The sequence below is a fragment of the Lolium rigidum genome, chromosome 7, assembly GCF_022539505.1.
Source record: "Lolium rigidum isolate FL_2022 chromosome 7, APGP_CSIRO_Lrig_0.1, whole genome shotgun sequence".
Lineage (NCBI taxonomy): Eukaryota > Viridiplantae > Streptophyta > Magnoliopsida > Poales > Poaceae > Lolium > Lolium rigidum.
This window is the reverse complement of record NC_061514.1, coordinates 74,275,673-74,290,300: the sequence shown is the minus strand read 5'-3', so window position 1 is coordinate 74,290,300 and position 14,628 is coordinate 74,275,673.

Sequence of the window (14,628 nt, the reverse complement as noted above, 5' to 3'; positions counted from 1 at the left end):
ATATGGCCTTCCAAGCTAGGAGATATGGTGTGTGTGTAGAGGTTTTTGCTAGAAACTAGAAGTGCTGAAACTAAAATGCAAAACCTAAAATGCAAGACAAGTAAAGTGCAATACAGTAAAATACAATGAGATGAAGGGAAGTGAAGTGGAGTAACTCAAGAGAGCAAGTTTTCAGGCAAATTGTATTTCATTTGTGTGGTTGACATAATTAGTGAAGCTCATTGTAGTCTTTTTAGTGTTTCTTCTAGAAAGGAGCCATAGATAGGTGTAGCCATGGACATGAGCAAGGACACCCCTACTGATTGATCCATTGGTATGAGCAAACAAAGGAATTATTAAGACATGAAGTCCAACCACCACTGTAAGTTTAAAGGTCCCCATAACTGGACCCCCTGCTACCATGCATCTAAGAATCAGGACAAGGTTTATGTCGCTCTCGGTATACCTCATCCTATCAACATGCAATAGTGACAACCTTATGCATCCCCCCTATATATGTGTGCACTCATATATCAGTACAAAAGATCATCATAGAAGATAATAAATACTTGTATGCAACCAACAACAAACTATATAACAATTGCCATGAATAATTCACTACTCAAACATCAATATAGAGATACAATAGATCATGAGAAAACAATATATTGCATCATACAACATGTTTGCCAAGAGATTACAAAGGGGAGGATGAAGAGTTGTTGCAAATGTTGATCAAGATGATGAATATGGTGCTGATGCCTTTACCGGAGGGGGGTCGAGTCCACCGAAGGTGATTGTGGCAATGTTTCCCCCCTCCGATCTCCGTCGGTGGTGGCCTGCTGACTCGTTGTTTCTGTGTTTTTGATCCACGCCGTTGTCGTCTCTACGAAACCCCCCGGGGTCGTATATATAGTAGTTTTTAGGGCAAGACAAGTCGGTTCGCGAAAAGATGAGACGAAACGGACGCTCGAGGCCCGAAAGAGACCAGGTGGCGCGCCCAAAGGGGGAGGGCGCGCCACCCCCTCTATTTCTCAGCCTGTTAATCTCCTGGTTTCCAACTTCAGCTCATATTGTTCGTCTCAAAAATTCCGAGGCGTGGCCCCTGAGCTTGCTCCTTTTGGAGTCCGGTAGCTCATGTAATGTCAGAAACACTAAAAGTGTCGTTTTCTACGAGACAAAATTAGAACCGGAGGAGGGTGATTGTTTAGAAAATCCCCTAAAACATCATAAACCATGAGAATTAAATTATATAAGATACAAATATGTGGTAATATGATGCAATAAAGTGCAAAGTTCATGTATGCATTTTACATGCATCAACACCCTACCCCGGTTGAGGCGCTAGCCGCCGGGCAGGGACACGTCAGGGTGCTCATCCGGGTCCGCCTCCGCCCACTGCCGCCAGCACTCCTCCAACGATATGTACATGCGGATGCGCTCCCATCGACGGGGCGGCTAGAGACGTATCGCCGCAGGTTGGCATGTCGCCCAACGAAATCTTCCGCCCACGGAGGCGCGGGAGAGAGCGGGCGAGTGGAGGCGAAGGAGGTGATGAGCGGAGGTGGCCCGAGGATAAGCCCACCTAGTGGTTGTTTCTCGTCTTCTTGAGCCGAGATCGCAGCTTTGGCATCTTCGGTGGTGGCAGCGTGCTTTTTTTGTGGTGGTGCATGACGGGTGCATGGCTAGTTTAAGAAGCCCAATAGGCATCAATGCAACCGCATGTTCCGCGCAATAGAAATCAATGCCAACGCAAGAACCCATGCGGCGTCGCATCGGTCAATGACTGGCCATGATGGCCAAGGCTTCCACTGTCGAGTAGCCTTTCACCACACATGCTCATGCACGCTAGTATACGTGCACTACGGGTCGATCAATGCCATAGCAGGAGCCCAACCGGTGTCGTAGCGCGCAGCAACGACATTTGATGGGCATGGTTGTTGCGCCACCAGCTAGCCTTCTGCCACACACTCTCAAGGACCTGTCCACACACACGCACAAAGGGACCAAAATTTGGGTGTGGAGCAGGCACACCTAGGTGGTCCTCCCTGTCAGAGTGGGAAGTGGCGGAGTTAAGTAGCCACTAGTAGCAGACATCTTTGGGAAGCGTCACGTGTGTGTGGTTACTACAAATATTTGTCACCCTGGACCACACATACCTGTGGCGCACCATAGTTTGGTGTGTTCGTAGTATATGAGTTTGTGCCGTCCAACCGTGGCCACACTTAGAAGTTGTGCAGTGTGATATGGGGTGTGCCACTGGCAATGCCATACTAGTGACCCAAATTTTTCTACTCCACCTCGGGTAAGAGCAGTGGCGCACCAAAAGTTATGTGTGCCCCTTCCACCTAAAGTTCCATTCATAGTAGTGACATAATAAAATCTTGCCATTGTAGTTAGCCTGAACGGGATATAAATATAGCTAGTTTGGCTGTCCACGGAGGCATTTTTTGCATCTAGTGGGACAAAGATTCTCCATTTGGTTGCCCTGCTCTCACAGAATTTCGATACTGCATTAAGAAAGTTGGGCCAAGCAGAACGCTTGAATCGAGTGTTTCCACATAGCCAATCTCTTGTGGGCCAAAAAAGAAAACACATTTCTCTCACGGGCCGAAAAGGAAATATGTTTTCCCATTGTGTACCGATAGATGTCTATGAGTGTGGAACTCGTACTCACTAATCTAGTTAGCTAATCCCCTCCATTTCCTCGTCTTCAACGTCTAGACGGTTGTCGGCCGCGAGCTCCAAGGCCGCATTAGGAAGAGCGTATACCTGCAGATCCTAAGCGGTGGTGGCATTGGCGACACGGCAAATGATGCCGACGTGCCGCTGAGATCCTCGACGGACAAGCTTCCGCCGCTAGCGAGCTTCCTCAACCTCAACTGGGACAGCTTAAGATACATCCGCGGAAGGCACCTTGACCCAATTATCTCTTCACGGCTGCATCCAACTCGCCGCCTCCAAGGGGATGAAAGGCTGATGTGCAGGAGAGGTCCGGTAGTGCCAATCCTCGGGGGTGGCGAGCAAGCTTTGTTGCCTCCGCAGTGATCTGGTGGTTCATGAAGTAAATAAAATTAATTTACCGTAGAGATTAGAGGTGAAAATTCATCCCAGAATACTGCAACTAAACAACCAGACTTTGCATCTGACTACTGCACGCAGTTAACCAAACACCGAGGTTGCGTTTCTCCATCGGTGCCAGAAAATGAAATTTTGCCAACCTGTTTTACCTTATATGGATTCAACCGGGCCAAAACTGAAAAACACAATTATTCAATGCGAGCAACCCAAATTGGTCTATAATGTGCATCTAAAGGTATAATTGCTGCACCCCCATGGGGCTCTCACAGCGATTTCAGCTTCTCCACCGTCCGATCTTCCTGGCAGGTTAATCTCGGCCGTTGATTCCTGCCTCAATTCTGCTAGCTAACCCCATGCAACGGCCAATTGTTACCCGCCTCCGGCTGCCATGTGGGCCCCACTTTTTCCGGCCCCGCACGTCAGCGACCGTGGCTGGGATCTCCGTCGGTGCGCATTGGCGTCGGCCAGGGGATCTCCACCCTGCAGGGGTATTTTTGGTATTTCACCGCGGCTCGTATAAAAGTGAGCCCCAGGGTGAAGAAAACCCTAGCCGCCGCCCACGCCCCTGCCCCCGCATCACGCCCCCGCCCCGCACCTGCCCCTCCCCGCCTCGTGCCCCGCCCCCGCCCCGCCACCGCCACCCACGTCCTCCCGGGGATCTACGCGGCGCACCTCGCCGGCGCCGTCCTTGGGGAGGAGCGCAGAGACAGGCCTGGCGAGCGCGACGGCTTGGCGGGCGAGCGCGTCGGGGGACGAGTTGAGGAGGCAGAGGACGTCGGTGAGTCCCGCCCGTCCGAGCACGGCGGCGCCGCGCGCGTGGCCGATGGCGACGCAGGCAGCGGCGGCTGCGCGGGACCCCTGGCGGAGAGCGGCCCTGGTGAGCAAAGCGGCTGGGCGGGCGAGCGCGTCGGGGGACGAGCAGAGGAGGAGGAGGACGACGGCGGCGCCGCGCAACCGCCTCCTCCTCTGCGCCAGCCCCACCGCACTGCGTCCTCCCGTGCTCATCTTCTCGTCGTTCGGGCTCTCCTCCGCGCCGCCTCTCCCGACCACGCGCTTCAGCCGTGGACGATCGTTCTGCGCCGGCGACGACGTGGAGGAGCACGCGGCGGCCGAGGCTGGAGGCGACGCTGAAGAAGGAGGATCTCCTCAACAACTTCGTTTCATCCGAATCAAGCTCAACTGCAAAGGTAAGATCCCGATCTGCCCCATTGCTGCATCTAGATCTAAAAACACAAGCTTTCATCTTGCTCATGGCCGTGCTTGTGATGGTGTAGAAAAGGAGAAGACCCCGACCACTCTAGGAACTTAGCCTGGAAGCTCTAAGCTACTGATTTATGCTCATCCTTTTTGTATCCAGTCAATGAAAGTATATAACTTATTGGTCCATGCCAATAAGACATTTGAAGCTCTAAGCTTGTTTGAGCTCCAACGAAATTTCTGCTGGTGTTGTGTGTGTAGTGTTGAGTACATTCTGAATATGTAATCTCTTTATATGCTTCATCTATAAAGATGCGATTTTTTTCAACGCATGCAGGTTGATGCAAGTTTTGCCAAGAACACTGTCAGTTTAGCGGTTTTAATTATACAAGTAATGGGCTCATTTCTTGCTACTGGAGGTAAAAGTGAAAGGTAGTTCACTGTTATTATTGTCTGAATTTTTTTGTTTGAACTGATGAGGTCTCGGTGACACAAAATATCACATTTGGCCTCTGAAAAACAGCACACAGTTTCCGTAATGACCTTGGTTTAAATTAACAGAAGTGTGCAACTACATCAATGTGTACATGTTATCTAAATAAAGTGACATGCTATTAAGATATTGTCTCAGTCAGTTTGGATGGAAGCCTAGACATCTAGGTAAATCTTAATCTTGCGAGATGTTTCGCTATTGAGATTACAGATGTAGTCTATTATGCTTCCGTAAGCTTCATTACTCGTTTTTTTAGAGAATGCTGCAAATAGTTTCTGCTATTGATAATTTCAGCTGGTCTTATAAAAAGTATGTATGAACAGTTAACTCATTTGGGATGCTAACACCCATTAACTCATTACATGGGGTGGTTTAATATCACATTGTTTGATTATCTGATGACTTCCATTCGTGCTGCAATTAAATTCCTACATTTATGTGTCCATTATATGCTCCTTCCATTAATTTCTCCTTATAAATCGAGTGTTCAGCAGGAAGTACAATGTTGGGTAGATATTTGATGTAGCATATGGATCGACCAGATCTGCATCATCTCGAACCTCCAGCTGCAAGCAGTCGGACGCATCACTCCTGCTCTCATCGACCAGCAGGTCGAGTGTGTGAGGTACCACTTCTACTCTCGTTTTTTTAATGTTTATGGGCAGTAAAATTGGTATATGTAGATGCTTTTTGTTGTTGTGGGCAGTGCAATTTTTTATTTCATGTCCATGTATGAAGAATGAACTATTTTTATTTGTGTTAGATGGATGATTTGCCAAGAAAGCAGCGACAACTAATTAAAGCAGCAGGTCTTGCAGCTGTATTGTGTAGAAACATGAATATTTAAGGTTTATAGTTTAGCTTTACTTGATCTTCGGTTTGGAAGTTGTTTCTTATAGTGTTCCAATACAATACTATGATATATTAGCTTCAAGAATCTCTGTTTGGCTGATGTATGTGACTTCCCTGTGCAAGCTATTATTGCTAAATGGCTGAGTGATTCATGGGAAAAGATATTTTTGATAGATTGTTTGAGACACACACATCGGGTTATAGCTCATCCTTTGTGTGGTGTCATTTCTGAACTTTCCATTCAACGCGATTCCCAGGCACCATGAGATGTGATTTGCATTTGATAGTTATGGTTTATGTATTGTTGCATTTGCTTGTATATTAGTAGGAATCTTACTGAGCACTCATACAAATTTGGGTGTCAGAAAACATTTGCAAGGTCGTTCCCATGTTTCATTATCTATGAGTGCAAATTGATAAATTACAGTTTTGCTTTGTTGACAGATAAATGCATCCGTATATTTCTGAATGTGAGAATTTGGAGGAACTTTGGGCAGTGTTCTGAATTTTATTTTTCTTGTTCATGCAGATGCAGGCTTCTTTTTCAACATGAATAGTAGTTCAATTAATTATACGCGGTCTGTTTTATATGCTACAGGTAATGCTCTGAACTTATGAGTAGTCGTTCCCATGTTTCAGTATCTATGAGTGCAAATTGATAAATTACAGTTTTGCTTGGTTGACAGATAAATGCATCCGTATATTTCTGAATGTGAGAATTTGGAGGAACTTTGGGCAGTGTTCTGAATTTTATTTTTCTTGTTCATGCAGATCCAGCCTTCTTTTTGTACATGAATAGCAGTTCAATTAATTATACGTAGTCTCCTTTGTATGCTACAGGTAATGCTCTGAACTTATGGCATTGCTGCTAAATAGATTCTCTTTACTATGTCTCTCTGATCTGATCTACTGTACTATAACTTGTTCTAATGCATAGTAGAACGATCAGTGTAATGAAAGAAAAATGTATTCGATGTTATTTCTTGGTTTGTGATCTGGAATAAGTTTTGTTTTAATTCTCCATTTTGGCATTTTGTTCAGATAGGTAAATTACACACACGATCAGAGTATCAATCCTGATTTATTTGACTTAACTTTTTATTTCTCGGGTTTTTTGTGTACTTGTTGCATGGATGTTTTTCTTCATCATGTATAAATTAAGCTCTATTTTTTTTCAGGCACACATATGCATACAGATATGTGCACTGGTCTGAATCTATTAGCATACTGTGAACAATATGTGCATACATATATCCATAGGAAATAGTAGAACACCACCTACCATCGTGACCTCATGAATTTGATGTAGATTTGGCACAGGCACCTCCAGCAGAACAACGATCTCATTTTGACTCCAGTTTCGTGAAATGCACACTGATGTTAATGTGAAACAGGACCTGGCATCGTGAAGATTACCTGCTGACGGTAACGTTGCAGGGGTGGGAGAAGAGGATGAATCAGTTGAACCTGCCCTCAAGCGTGGTGTGCACCCTGTCGGCAGAGTTTGGTAACCAGTCGTGCTACGCCTGCTGCATCAGGTTTAGGTGGATACTGAAAACCTTGTTGTGCTGCAGTCTACTGAATATTCTGGTAGTCTCTGAAGTTGACGTGGTTTTATCCTTCCTCAGCGGGTTTTTCTCCGGTGAGCAGCCCATCATCGTCATCATCCTTTCACTATTTTTCTCTCGCGTTTCTCATGCAACCAATTGATTTCAGCATTTGAATAGCTTGCAGTTTCAGGTGACATCTACATTCCTCTTACAGAGATCAGGGAAAATATTCTCCTGATTGCCAGCACTTAGCGTAGAATTATTCATTGGAATTACTTCCACGACCTATTATACTAGGTATCTTATGCATCTAATTCTTTCCCTTTCTATTTTTGGCCACGGATCTCATAGGAAGCGTGTTCGCTGATGCTGGCTATTTTCAGGCTGCAGAGATGAGTTTGTACAATATGAGACACTCGTGGTGAAATGTGGCAACCTTGTGCAAACCTCTTAGCACTAAATATGGCCAAGATGCATCATCATTTAGGCTTAATTTCATATTTATTGTCATCTTCTTTAGTATGAGTTTGTTGTTCTGGTTGGTTCACACCGATATGCTCTATTATTTGTTCAGCAACCGAGATGATTGAATGTGTCAGCTCATGGCCGATATATCCTAGCAATTAAGGGGGATGCCTCTACATTTTTTTTATCTTAGACCATCCCATCCATGCCCAGTCATATAAACTGAGGTTGCACACATAAATTTTATTTATCCTAAAAACCTGATAATTCGAGAACTTCTAGCTTGCACGTTTATATCAGGATTTAGTGTCTCACTTCTAAGCTAAATGATAGAAAGTGTTGCCGGTTATATAATTGTTTAAAGTAAACTTAGGTAGACAATGATATACTTTAGCTTTAACTTATCCTTGGAAGGGTAATAGTTTTTTTTCCATGAGCTTGCAACATCTGCAATCAAAACATTTGAACCTTCCATTTTGAGCTCGTGAACTAAGAACACGTCATGTTTGGAGTGCAGGCTCCTCGTCTTTTTTATCATCTACATTTTTTATCAATTTTCTTTTGGTTTTGGTGCTTACTAAATAGAGAGGGATGTGGGTAATGGGGTCAGCGATGTCAGAGTTGGGCCAGTCACCACCGTTTCCCAAGACACCACTAGCTGCTCCATCCCTTGGTCGACCTTGCCACCTCAATATCCTGCCCGGCCACGAGGAGTTCGTGTCGGAAGATTTTTGATATGCCTTAGCCTTGCTCAACTATACGGATGTCACGCGGCCACTACTTTTTCGGTACGCCACTCCCCTGCTCTCTGTTTGATGTAGCTATTGTCATATAGATGAAGGCAAATGTACTAATATGTGCCAAATCTAAGATCTACAACATGTTGCTTCTATCCTTCTTAAAAATAGTTATCCCGATGTCAAAGTTGGAACGGCTTTTGGTTGATATGGCTGTTCTGTTCTTTCCTTTTTCTTTCCTGGTGGTCATCTTGATGGAGATTGATGCCCGGGGGATTGCTGGTGAGATTCACTGCTTAGATGGATTTAATGTCCTGCTTGATTCTTGGTAAGTTTTCCCTTGTGATGTAGGTTTATGTTAGATTGGTTGCGGTTGGTCGCCATCTTGGCCTTACGGTCGGTGGCTGGGTGTGTTTGTGTTTCGGACAAAGTGTGAAGGTCTATATAATCTGTGCAGAGTTAATATGTGATGCTCAATGATAACTGTGTCATTGTTTTAATAAACATTGACACATATTCTGCATCTGTTTTGTCTTTTCTTGCGTCAGGTACATGCTTATATGTTGTGTGATTCTGTCTTGATTCCACTATTTTTATTATATTACAAATATCTATAGATGGCTTTTTGGGGGACCTTGAGTTGATGAAATGAAAAAGCAATACTTTTAGCCTTTGGTAATCAAAGAATATATTGTTTTTGTAACAACAATTGATTATCAAATAGATATAAATTGTAAAGTATGTCTTTACAGACATGGATCTCTGTTGTATTAGTGGAATCCCCTTTACTTCTTGTCCTTTGCAACATCCACATCTATTTTGATGGATTCTTTTCCTGTATGCACATAATAATGGCTGTCACAAGTCCTAGGATTAGATTGTTTCACGGAGTAGTTATGTACCACTGGCCTTAAGTTCACCGTGTTCCCCCCACACTGGATTACACTAGTGGAGAAGAGGCCTTTGGTCCCAAGCAAATGTCCCACTGCTGAACCAAACCGGGTCCAATGCCCCCATTGGACCCGGTTCGTTTCTGCCCAGGACGACCCCACCCGCTGGCGCCTGTCCTGTAGCGGCCTTTGGACCCGGTTTGTCATACAAACCGGGTCCAAAGGGTCCACCCGCAGGGCGCGGCAGGCCGTGTCAGCCTGGGGAACCCTTTAGTCCCGGTTTGTATGAAAAAACCGGGTCCAAAGGCCCCCCTCTGGCTATATAACCTTGCCCCTGCCCAAGTGTGAGCCACACTTAGCCATTTTTTCACTATCTTCACAAGAGGGGTGTATTGCTTTCCTCTCTTCTTCACATGCACAAGAGGTGTTCGATGAAATGCTTAAGAGGATTTGCCACTTGAGTTTACACAAATCAAGCCACACTTAACTTGCTTTTTTCTTCTTCATCGAGGTTAACGACTTTATCCTTTTCATCCGCAATTGATAAAATGCATGTGTATATATACATCGTGATGTTCGTAATGGTTTTGATCAGCTTAATTATATCATGCGGATGAATCGGCAATGGATGTACATTGACCGACGGTTTGACGAGTTCATCTGCGGGCCTGGATAATTTTATGGCCGTGGCGGAGGCAAACAAACATGGTGGCTTCATGTATTGTCCATGTGTGGACTGCAAGAATACCGTAAATTACGCTCACTCGAGTCTCATTCACAGCCACCTTCGCGATCCGGTTTCATGCCCGATTACTATTGTTGGACCAAGCACGGAGAAAGAGGGGTTATGATGGAAGACAATGACGAAGAGGAAGAGGATGATGACGGTTATCCCAATTTCCCCGAATACGATGATACCGCGAAGGCAATGAAGACAATGAAGTAGAAGATCAAGAGGCACCGAGATGAGCCTCGCGATGATGATCTTGGCCGGGCCATTGCCGATGCAAGGAGAGAATGTGAAACTGAAAAGGAAAGGTTGGCCTTCGACAAGATGATAGAAGATCACAACAAATTGTTATACCCAACTTGCGAAGATGGCCATAAAAAGCTAGGCAAGCACATCGGAATTGTTGCAATGGAAGGCGGAGAACGGTGTCACCGACTCGGGATTTGGAAAGTTGCTGACAATAATTAAGAGGAAGCTTCCAAGGGGTAACGAATTGCCCGCCGGTACGTACGAAGCGAAGAAGATTGTCCGCCCTCTAGGATTAGATGTGCAAAAGATACATGCATGCATTAATGACCGCATCCTCTACCGCGATGAGTACGAGAATTTGGATGCATGTCCGGTGTGCACTCGCATTGCGGTATAAGATCGAAGAGATGACCCTGGTGATGTTGAGGGCGAGCGCCCCGAGAAGAGGGTTCCTGCCAAGGTTATGTGGTATGCTCCTATAATACCACGGCTGAAACGCTTGTTCGAAATAAAGAGCATGCTAGGTTGTTGCGATGGCACAAAGAAGACCGTAAGAAAGACGTGATGTTGAGGCACCTCGCTGATGGCTCCCAATGGAGAAAAATCGATAGAGAGTTCCCAAACTTTGCACATGATGCAAGGAACTTACGGTTTGGTCTCAGTACGAGATGGCATGAATCCTTTTGGAGAGCAGAAGCTGCAGCCATAGCACCTGGCCTCGTGACTCTTTGTATATATAACCTTCCTCCTTGGTTGTGCATGAAGCGGAAGTTCATTATGATGCCGGTGCTCATACAAGGCCCGAAGCAACCCGGGAACGACATTGATGTGTACCTGAAGCCATTAGTCGAAGAACTTCTACAGCTGTGGTCCCTAGCAGGTGTACGTGTGTGGGACGAGCACAAGCAGGAGGAATTTGACCTAAGAGCGATGCTTTTCGTAACCATCAATGACTGGCCTGCTCTTGGTAACATTTCGGGACGAGTCAAACAAGGGATACAATGCATGCACACACTTGTTTACATGAGCTCGAAGGTGATTATTTGGAAAAAGGTCGAAGGTCGTGTACTCAGGGCATCGTCGATTTCTTAGGCTTACCCATCCCGTAAGAAAGAAAGGCAAGCATTACAACGGTGAGGTCGATCACCGGAGGAAGCCTCCCCATCGTGATGGTGTTGATATATTTGGTATGGTCAAGGATCTAGATGTAATATTTGGAAAGGGTCTCGGCGGACGGTCCAGTTCCGAATGACGATGCCGGACACGCGCCCATGTGGAAGAAGAAATCTATATTTTGGGATCTACCCTATTGGGAAGTCTTAGAGGTCCGCTCTTCAATCGATGTGATGCACGTGACGAAGAATCTTTGCGTGAACCTTGCTAGGCTTTACGGGTGTGTACGGGAAGACAAAAGATACACCGTAAGCACGGGAGGACCAGCAACGTTGGAAAGACCTCAAAAAGCTGCATGAGAGAGTTAAAGGACGTCATTTATCCGAGCTACGCTCTTACAAAAGCAGAGAAGGAAATATTTTTTGAATGTCTTAGCAGTATCAAGGTCCCGTCTGGCTTCTCCTCCAATATAAAGGGAATAATAAATATGGAGAAGAAAATATTCCAGAACTTGAAGTCTCATGACTGTCACGTGATAATGACACAGTTGCTTCCGATTGCATTGAGGGGGCTTCTACCGGAAAATGTTCGATCGCCCATTGTGAAGCTATGTGCATTCCTCAATGCAATTTCTCGGAAGATAATAAATCCGGAAATTCTACCGAGGTTGCGAATGATGTGGTCCAATGTCTCGTTAGTTTTGAGCTGGTGTTCCCACCATCCTTCTTCAATATTATGACACATCTCCTCGTTCACCCGGTCGATGAGATTTCCATTCTCGGTCCTGTGTTTCTACACAATATGTTCCCCTTCGAGAGGTTCATGGGAGTCTTGAAGAAATATGTTCATAACCGTGCTAGGCCGAAGGAAGCATCTCCAAGGGCTATGGAACAGAGGAGGTCATTGAATTATGTGTTGACTTTATTCCTGACCTTAAGCCGATTGGTGTTCCTGAATCGCGGCATGAAGGGAGACTAAGTGGAAAAGGCACACTAGGAAGGAAATCAATGATATGTAGGGACGGGATTTCTTTGACTCAAGCACACTACACGGTCCTACAAAGTTCCACCTTGGTGGCTCCGTATATCGGTGACCACAAGAACTTTCTACGCTCCCGGAACCCGGGGCGGTCGAACGATTGGATTAGACGTGAACACATGTCGACTTTCGGCGGTTGGTTGCAAAAACATCTCCCGAATAACAAACATATTGAAGATCAGTTGTACTTGCTGGCCCGGACACCATCTTCGACTCGTAGTGACTTTCCAAGGGTACGAGATAAATGGGAATACATTTTACACGATCGCCCAAGATAAAAAGAGCACCAACCAAAACAGTGGTGTCCGGTTTGATGCAATAATGAATGAAGGCCCAAATGACACATATTATGGTTACATAGAGGATATATGGGAACTTGACTATGGACCTTCTTTTAAGGTCCCTTTGTTTAGGTGCAAATGGGTCAACAAAACAGGAGGCGGGGTTCGGGTAGACAAGTTGTATGGAATGACAACGATGGATCTCAACAATCTTGGGTATAGAGACGAACCATTCGTCCTAGCCAAGGATGTGGCCCAGGTTTTCTATGTGAAGGATATGTCTACCAAACCAAGAAAAAGGAAACATAAGGAAACAAATACATCAAACGATGAGCTAAAGCGCCACATAGTTCTTTACGGAAAAAGAAACATCGTGGGAGTGGAGGACAAGACGGACATGTCGAGAAGATTATAATCGGTTTGATGAAATTCCACCCTTCGAGTGAACATTGATCCAAGCATCAAGTTAAATGATGAAGATGCTCCATGGTTACGGTCGAAGAAGATTAATTAAATGATGAAGATGCTCCATCATCAAGTTAATTGAAGAATGTTCATGGCACAAATGAGTATCTCAACATGGCAATCAATTTCCCATTTATTTTTGTGTAATCATGTAACTGTATGTAAGATATTAAAAGTGGAGATGCGCCACGGGAGATTTCCCAACCCTTTCCCCAACACTCGTTAGATGAGATGTAGTCGTTCAGGGGCTTGGCAAGGCGTATCGATGCTCCTTTTATAGGCACGGCACCTCTTCTACTTTGTCTTGTTCCTTCGACAGGGCGTCGTGCGCTACATGCTTTATCTCATCGAGTAGTGCGTCCACCCATGCGTTCTTATCCTGCCGACATCTTTAGTCCCGGTTGTACCCACCAGCCGGGACTAAAGGTTACCCACACGTCCTTATCCCACCGAGCAGTTTTGTTAGATGACACAAAAAAGGATCTTTAGTCCCGGTTGTACCCACCAGCCGGGACTAAAGGTTACCCACACGTCCTTATCCCACCAGACAGGTTTTGGCGCCCACTTGCGTTCCCGCCTATTTTTCTTCCCGCGCTTTCCACTTGCTTCCCGCCTCCGTCCTCCCGCCATTTTTTCACTATATATATGTTGGCTTGGCCTCCATTTACATATCACATCTAGACTCATATCTCGCAAACCTCATCACCGGAGTCACATGGCTTCCATCGTATCTCTAACCCTCACGGGAGGCGGAGGCGCTTTGCGCGTCGAACTACCCCTGCCCGCCGGGCTACAGCGTCCCTACGGCTGGTTGTCGAGCGTCGGAGGGTACCGGTCCCTCCTGTCCCTCTAGGTGTGGCGCGCGAGATGGCCATCACGAACCACTACTACTTCGAGCTCACGCCGCAGCAGCGGAGGAATCCCCGGTGGCATCCCGACTACGAGCCCGAGCTTGGGAGAGCTTCTTCATCAATCGGCGTGAGAGGGCGCTCGCCAGGCACGAGGACGGCGGCCCGCCTCCTTCGAACTTCAACGAGGCCGGCCGGCGGCTGTGGTGGCGCGACCGAACTCTCCAGGGCGTCATGGCCCACCGTGGCCCCCGCCTGCTGATACGTCCAAAACGTATCTACTTTCCCGAACACTTTTGCTATTGTTTTGCCTCTAATTTGTGTATTTTGGATGCAACTAAGGCGTGAGGGCGTCGCCAGCACGAGGACCCGCGGCCCGCCTCCTTCGAACTTCTCAACGAGGCCGGCCGCGGGCCGTGGTGGCGCGCATCGAACCTCCAGCGCCATGGCCCACCGTGTCTCGCCGTCGGGACATACGTCCAAAACGTACTTACTTTTCCCGAACACTTTTGCTATTGTTTTGCCTCTAATTTGTGTATTTTGATGCACTAACACTACTAACGCTGTTTTCAGCAATTAACCGTTCGTGTCTCGTTTTTGTGCAGAAATCCAAACTTTCGGGAAAACCTCTGGACTTATGTGCGTTAAGGCCCTATTTTC